This window comes from Peromyscus maniculatus, chromosome 23, assembly GCF_049852395.1.
Source record: "Peromyscus maniculatus bairdii isolate BWxNUB_F1_BW_parent chromosome 23, HU_Pman_BW_mat_3.1, whole genome shotgun sequence".
Lineage (NCBI taxonomy): Eukaryota > Metazoa > Chordata > Mammalia > Rodentia > Cricetidae > Peromyscus > Peromyscus maniculatus.
Window position 1 is genome coordinate 37,225,374 of NC_134874.1, and position 8,083 is coordinate 37,233,456.

Consider the following 8,083-nt stretch of genomic DNA (forward strand, 5'->3'; position numbering starts at 1 on the left):
TTTTGTTTCTGATTTCGTTAATTTGGATATTCTCTCTCCCTGCTTTTTAGTTAGTTTGGATAAGGGTTTGTCCACCTTTTTAAAGAACCAACTATTTGTTTCATTGATTCTTTGTATTGTTCTTTGTTTTTATTTTGTTGATTTCAGCCAGGAGTTTGATTATTTCCTGCCCTCTACTCTTCTTGGGTGTGTTTGCTTCTTTTTGTTCTAGAGCTTTCAGGTTGCTGTTAAGTTGCTAGTACAGGATATCTCTAGTTTCTTTATGAAGGTACTTAGTGCTATGAACTTTCCTCCTAGTACCGAATTCATTGTGTCTCATAAGTGTGGGTATGTTATGCATTCAATATTTCATTGAATTCTAGGAAGTCTTTAATTTCTTTATTTCTGCCTTGACCCAGTGGTCATTCAGTAAAGAGATGTTTAGTTTTCATGACTTTGTAGGCTTTCTGTTGTTTCTGCTGTTGTTGAAATCCAGCTTTAATCCATGGTGGTCTGATAAAATACAGGGAGTTATTTCAATTTTCTTATATCTGTTGAGACTTGCTTTGTGACTGAGTATGTGGTCAGTTTTGGAGAATGTCCTGTGAAGTGCTGAGAAGTTTTATTCTTTGGTGTTTAGGTGAGATGTTCTGTAGCTATCCATTTGAGTCATGACGTCCGCTCGTTCCATTATTTCTCTGTTTAGTTTCTGTCTGGTTGGCCTGTCCATATGTGAGAGTGGGGTGTTGAAGTCTCCCACTATTTATGTATGGGTTTTGGTATGTGGTTTAAGCTTTAGTAATGTTTCTTTTACAAATGTGAGTGCCCTTGTATTTGGGGCATAGATGTTCAGAATTGAGACGTTATCTTGGTGGATTTTTCCTTAGAGTATAAAGTGTCCTTCCCCATCTCTTTTGATTAACTTTGGTTGGAAGTCTATTTTGTTAGATACTAAAATGGCCACACCAGCGTGCTACTTGGATCCATTACGCGGAAAATCTTTTTCCAACCCTTTACTCTGAAGTAATGTCTATCTTTGATGTTGAAATGTGTTTTTTGGATGCAACAGAGGGATGGAGCCTGTTTTCACATCCATTCTGTTAGTCTGCATCTTTTTGTTGGGGAATTGAGTCCATTGATATTGAGAGATATAAATGACCAATGTTTTTTAAATGATTTGTTTTTATTTTATGTGCATTGGTATTTTCCCTGTATGTATGTGTGTGTGAGGGTGTCAGATCCCCTGGAACTGGAGTTACAGTTGTGAGCTACCATGTGGGTGCTGGGAGTTGTTGTTTTTTTTTTTTTTTGTTTGTTTGTTTGTTTGTTTTTTTTTGGTCTTATGTTTGTTTTGGTTTTGTTTATTTTTCGAGACAGGGTCTCTCTGTGTAGCCCTGGCTGTCCTGGAACTAGCTCTGTAGACCAGGCTGACCTTGAACTCAGAGATCCATCTGCCTCTGGAATTCTGGGATTAAAGGTGTGCGCCACACTGCCCAGCTGGGTGCTTGGAACTGAACCCAGGTCCTCTGGAAAAGCAGCCAGTCCTCTCCACCACTGAGCTGTTTCTCCAGCCGCATGACCAGTGATTGTTAATTCCTGTTATTTTGTTGTTGTAGTTGGTGGTGGTGGCTGTGTGTGGTGTTGTGGTTCCCTTCTTCTGGTTTTGCTGGTATGAAATTATTTGTTTCCTATGTTTTCTTGGGTGTAGATAACCTCCTTGAGTTGGAGTTTTCTTTCTAGTACCTTCTGTAGGGCTGGATTTGTGGATAGATACTGTTTAAATTTGATGTTGTCATGGAATATCTTTTTTCTCCATCTATAGTAATTGAAAGTTTTGCTGGATATAGTAGTCTGGCTTGGTATCTGTGATTTTTTATAGTCTGCAAGATATCTGTCTTCTGACTTTTAGAGTCTTGAGTCAGGTGTAATTCTGATATGATAGGTTTGCTTTTATAAGTTATTTGGCCTTTTTCCTTTGCAGCTTTTAATATTCTTTGTTCTGTGTGTTTAGTGTTTTGATTATTATGTGGCAAGGAAAGTTTCTTTTCTGGTCCAACCTATTTGGTTTTCTGTAAGTTTCTCATACATTTATAGGCATGTCCTTATTTTAGGCTAGGAAAATTTTCTTCTATGACTTTGTTGAAATATTTCCTGGGCCTTTGAGCTTGGAATCTTCCTCTTTTATTAAGAGATTTTCTATTCATTTTATGTATCAACCACAGATTCCCCTGTCCTCCCTTCTCCAACCCCCCAGCCTTCCCTGACCACAAGAGCTAACTGGGGGTGGGGGTGGGGTAATGAAGGGCAAGGGTGGGGGGGGGGAAAGAGAGCTTAGGGGAGCGGGAGGTTCTAGCTGAATCAGGAACAGAGTGGGAAAACAAGGAAAGAGATACCATGATAAATGAAGACACCATGAGAATAGGAAGACGCAGAGTGCTAGGGAGGTCCCCAGGAATCCACAAAGATGACTCCACCATAGACTACTGGCAATGGTCCAGAGGGTACCTGAGCTGACCTACTCTGGTCAATGGATGGCTGAACACCTTAACTGTCATGATAGAACCCTCATCCAGTGACTGATGGAAGCAAATGCAGAGATCCACGGCCGGGTCCCAGGTGGAGCTCCAGGAGTCCAATCAATGAGAGAGAGTAGGGATTCTATGAGCAAGAGACATCGAGAGACCATGATGGGAAAAAGTACAGAGACAACTAGCCAAACTAGTGGAAACACATGAACTGTGGACCAATAGCTGAGGAGCCCCCATGGTACTGGAATTCCTATTCCTATTATTCTTAGGTTTGATCTTTTCATAGTGTCCCAGATTTCCTGGATATTTTGTGTCAGGGATTTTTTAGATTTAACATTTTCTTTGGCTGCTGTATATATTTCTTCTGTTGTATTTTCTATGCCTGAGATTCTTTCTTCCATCTCTTGTGTTCTGTTGATGATGCCTGCATCTGTAGTTCCTGTTAGCTTACGTAGATTTTCCATTTCCAGGATTCTCTCAATTTATGTTTTCTTTATTGCTTCTATTCCCATGTCTTGAACAGTTTTATTCATTTCCTTTACTAGTTTGTGTTTTCCTGGATTTCTTCACTTCCTCTGTAAGGGCCTCTATCTTAAGATTGGATTTAAGGTCACTTCCTTGAGCTTCAGCTGTGTTAGAATATCCAGGGTTTGCTATAGTATGGCAGCTGGGCTCTGGTGGTGCCACATCCCTCTGGGTGTTGTGGGTTGTGCTCTTACCCTGGCCTCTAGTCACCTGGGTTGGGATTATTATAGGTTTAGGTGCCGCTTTCTGAGTTTTTCTTTGTTGGATGGATGCTTTTCCCCTTACTTTCCATTTCCTCTCTGCTGTGGCCTGAGTGGCCGGTAGCTCTGGTGACCAGTGAGTCTTCAGGTCCAGTAGTGTGTCTCCGCTGGGGTTTTGGTGACCTGCATGACCTCCGGGGTTTTGGGTGCTCACATTGCCTCTGGGGTTCTGGGAATTGGTGTGTCCTCTGAGATTCTGGATACTGTCTAGACTCTGGAGTTCCAGGTACCTGGGGTTCCTATTACCAGTGTGATCTCCCATAGAGCAAGAATCTTCTGGGTTTCCTAGTACTGGCCTGGTCTCAGATAGAGGTGGAGTCTTCTGCCTCAGTTGTAGGCCTGGATATGGAGCCCAGAGAAGGGGGTACTGTTGGGGACTGCTAGGGTTCCTAGTACCAGTGTGGCCTCAAGTAGAGTGGGAGTCTTCTGTAGGAGCTGTGGACTGGGATCTTTATTACATTTATTTATTTATTTATTTATTTATTTATTTATTTATTTATTTATTTATTTATTTATTTATGTGTGTGCGCGCGCGTGCGTGCGTGCGTGCGTGCAGGCATATAGTATACAATTTCTATATGGTGTGTGGTATGTGCACATGAATGTCCAGGTGTGTGCACCCCTGTGTGTGTATGCATGAGGAGCTCAGAGCAGGGCATCGGGTGTTAGCCTTGCTATCCTGAGACAAGAGTTTACAGCGAGTCAGAACTTGACATTCAGCTGGGCTGGCTGGCCAGTGAACTCTTGGTGCTGTCTTTCTTTGCTCCACAATGCTGGGATTACAGGCACGAACAGCTAAGTGGCCTTTGCATGTGGATTTCGGGGATTTGAACTTACATCTTCATGCTTGCAAAGCAAGCACTCTTACCCACTTAAGCCATCTCCCAGCCTCTTCTCTGCACTGTTTTTATTTATTTTTTTAAAGGATTCATTTACTTATTATGTATACAATGTTCTGTCTGCACACCAGAAGAGGGCACTAGATTTCATTATAGGTGGTTGTGAGCCACCATATGAGTGCTGGGAATTGAACTCAGGACCTCTGGAAGAGCAACCAGTGCTCTTAACCTCTGAGCCATCTGAGAAACCTTGTCTTAAAAAAAGAGGGGAGAGTCCAGAAGAGGGCAGCAAGATAGTTCAGTAGGTAAAGGTACTTCCCATCAGCCTGAAGACCCACACAATGGAAGAAGAAAACTGATTCCCCAAAGTTGTCCTCTGACCTACACACACACACACACACACACACACACACACACACACACACACACACACACACTTCTCCTCTGGAACTTCCAGTGTGGGCATTCCAGAAGTTGCCTTTCTAATTTACCATTTGCTTTTATTGTCTTTTCTGTATAGCTGTTTCTTCCACTTTCCCTTATCACTTGTCCCAGAAGGCTTTTCTTTTCGGCAGCCACTTAATTTGAGGAATTTGTTTATATGGATTTCCCCTTTAAAGCTTCCTCTCTCATTAATGCAAGATCCTATCTGTACAGCTGCGGTAGCAGCCACCTCCTCTGAAGGGGAGGTTTGTGTTCATTTTGGTTTGATGTGTTCAAGTTGAAAGGTTCCATGAAAGATCTGCGGGCCTTGCCTTCTCTGCTCATGTTAGAAAGGTCCTCAGAGTGTTGGGGTGTGGCTCAGTAGTGGAGCACTTGACTAGAATCCTTACCTCCATGAGGGGTTCAGGTTGTGGCTCAGAGGCTAGACTCCTCCAGTCGGGGGCTGGGGTCGTGGTTCAACAGTAGCACACCTGCATAGAGTCCCCCATCTGGCATGATTCTAGTATGGCTCAAAGTATGGAGACAGATGCATCAGAAGTCCAGGTTTGGACTGGCGATGTACTTGGTTGGTAGAGTACTTCGCTTAGCGTGCACGAAGCCCTGGGTTCCATTGCCTGCACCCTAAAAACCAGGAGTTGTGGTACCATACAATCCCAGCACTCAAAAGGTGGGGGCAGAAGCACCAGAAGTCCAAAGCCGTCCTTGGGTACATAATTTGAGGCCAGCCTGGGCTATGTGAGAACCTACCTGAAAACAAATGATAGCGATCTTGCTGAGATTGTTCCCTCTGCCCAGATGGTCTAGCACAAGGTTGACCTCCCTTCCTTCTCTCATTCAGTCATTCTGTGCTTAGATTACAAGACAGAGAAGCATTTGTGGTTGAGAGTTACAAAAGCGAACTGGTCTAGCAGGGTTCTTAAAAAAAAAAAAAAAAAAAAAAAACGGGGCTGCTTGCCTTTCCTACGTGGTCCGGGTACACGGGGGTGGAGGTGTTAGTCACCATCTGGCCAAGCGCCCATGCACTTGGACTCAACCCACTGGGGTGACTGGCAGGCTAACAAAGACAGGAAGGAAGGGGAGACTGGCATGGCTTGGCTCACAGTGTGAAAACTGAACCGAGACAACTCTGACCTTGCGTTTGCCCCCAAATCTGTCATAGCACATGGAAGAAATGTCATTCTCATGGTTAGCCACGCACAATTCAAAACTTTACTATCATTTGTTTTTTTCTGGAACACAGCATGGCTGGGTGGTGTGATAACAGCTGGCTGCGTGTGGTAGTACGTGATATTCCAGGCATCGTAGGGGAAGCAACCTGACTTGAAGCCCCGAGTCTCCATTCTGGCTCTTCTGTCCAAGTAGCTTAAACCCAGTGAAAATCTTAGGATTCCTGTGTCCGTTAATTACCTCGCTGGTCACCTCTTTCTGTCCTTCCATTTGGGTTTCTGATTTTCATTTGTAGAGTAAGAGGCTCAAATGTTAAACTCAAAATATTTGTTCTTGAGCCAGGTATGCCTAACTCTAAGGAACCTGAGGCAGGAGGATATTCCATTTGGAACCGAGATGAAGTACATTGTGCAAGTCATCTCAAATCAACTAAAACTTAAAAACAAAGTAATTCAAGACACGGGAATTCTGAACAGCAAGGTTCGTGGCATACAGTTGTGATCTCAGCCCTCAGAAGGTGGAGGTAGGAGGGATCAGGACAAGTTCAACCTTAGTTTTGGAGACAATGTGAGTTTGAGGTACTGTCTCACATAAGAAAAGTTTATCCTTAGTGTTGTTACTATAACAAACTTCTCAAAGCTGGAAAACTTTATAAAGAAAAGAGATTTATTTAGCCTATAAGTCTAAAGGTGCATAGATCCACACCTAATGAAAGCCTTCCTGCGAGTGAAGTCCCAAAGTGACAGAGTGTCAAATGGCAAGAGACATATGCATTAGTCCAGGCTTCTTATAGAGTCACCAGGATTCAACCACGGGTGCTCCACCTGAATGAGCTAATCTTACTTAGTCACTCTTTCAAAGTCCTGCCTCTAACCATTTGGTTGGTTTAGCTTTCCATCCTCTGAATACTTTTAATGGGTAGTAAATTTCAACACAAGAACCCTTGACAGACACACCCAGACCATGACTACCACTAACTACCTTTCCTACATCTTGTAATGACCTGGGGTTGGAGATGTAGCCCAGATGGTAGAGCGCTTGCTTTGCATGCATGAAGCCCTGGATTTGATCCCCAGCACCCATAAACTTGGTGCTCCTCCTCCTGAGGAGGAGATGGAATTTTGAGGATCAGGAGTTCAAAGTCATCCTCACCTACACAGGGAGTTTCAGGCTGCCTAAAATAGAGACTCTGGCTCCAAAACCCAAAACCAGAGGCCGGGGAGAAGAATGGATGGTTAAAGTGCTTACCAGGCAAGTCTAAGAACCAAGATCAGATCCTTAGAAACTCACATATGCCTGGTGGGTGTGGAGGCTCACCTCTAGCTCCAAGTTTGGAAGGATGAGAAGGAGAGCCTAGTGAGGCTAGCCAAATTGACAAGCTCTGGGTTTGATTGAGAGAACCTGCCTCAATGGATAAAGTAGGAAAGTTATTGAGAATGAGTCCAGACATCAACATTGGGCCGTCATGTGAATGTGCACATGCATCTGCACGCACACACACACACACACACACACACACACACACACACACACACACACACACACACACGGAGGCACCCACATGTGTGCCCACATACATGCAAACATGTGTGCACATACTACATGAAAAAAGGAAAAACCGCTGGGCGGTGGTGGTGGCGGCGGCGGCGGCGGCGGCGGCGGCGGCGGCGGCGGCGGCGGCGGCGGCGGCGGCGGCGGCGGCGGCGGCGGCGGCGGCGCACGCCTTTAATCCCAGCACTCGGGAGGCAGAGCCAGGCAGATCTCTGTGAGTTCGAGGCCAGCCTGGTCTACAGAGTGAGATCCAGGACAGGCTCCAAAACTACACGTAGAAACCCTGTCTCGAAAAACAAACAAAAAACCGTACAGACAGGAGCAAATGTCTCTGTTCCTGGAGTTGTGAGAGCTCAGCCGACAGAGATGAGGCTGGGACCCCAGGGAAGAGGAGCAGAGGGTGAGAGCCAGCCTCAGTCTACAGGAAGGAACCACGATTGGCAAACTGGAAGCAGAGGGGATGGTTTCAAACCAGCTCTCAACCAAGAAGTGAAAACCTGTAAATGTGGACTCAGAGGGAAGGATGTCTTCGTTGCCTGATGTCCAGTTTTGCCATGGTAAGGAGACAACAGAGAGTCTTAAATTGGTGAATTAAGACATAGAGAGGAGAGGCTGGAGAGACGGCCCAGGGGTAAGGTGCCTGCTGAACAACCAAGAGAACCCGAGTTTGAATCCCTGGTACCCATGTGAAAGTGGGGTATAACAGTCCTGGGGAGCCCAAACAGGCAGGCGTGTGTCTGTAACATATCCACGTCAGTGGGTTACTGGGGTCAGCAAGTCCTTGGACATC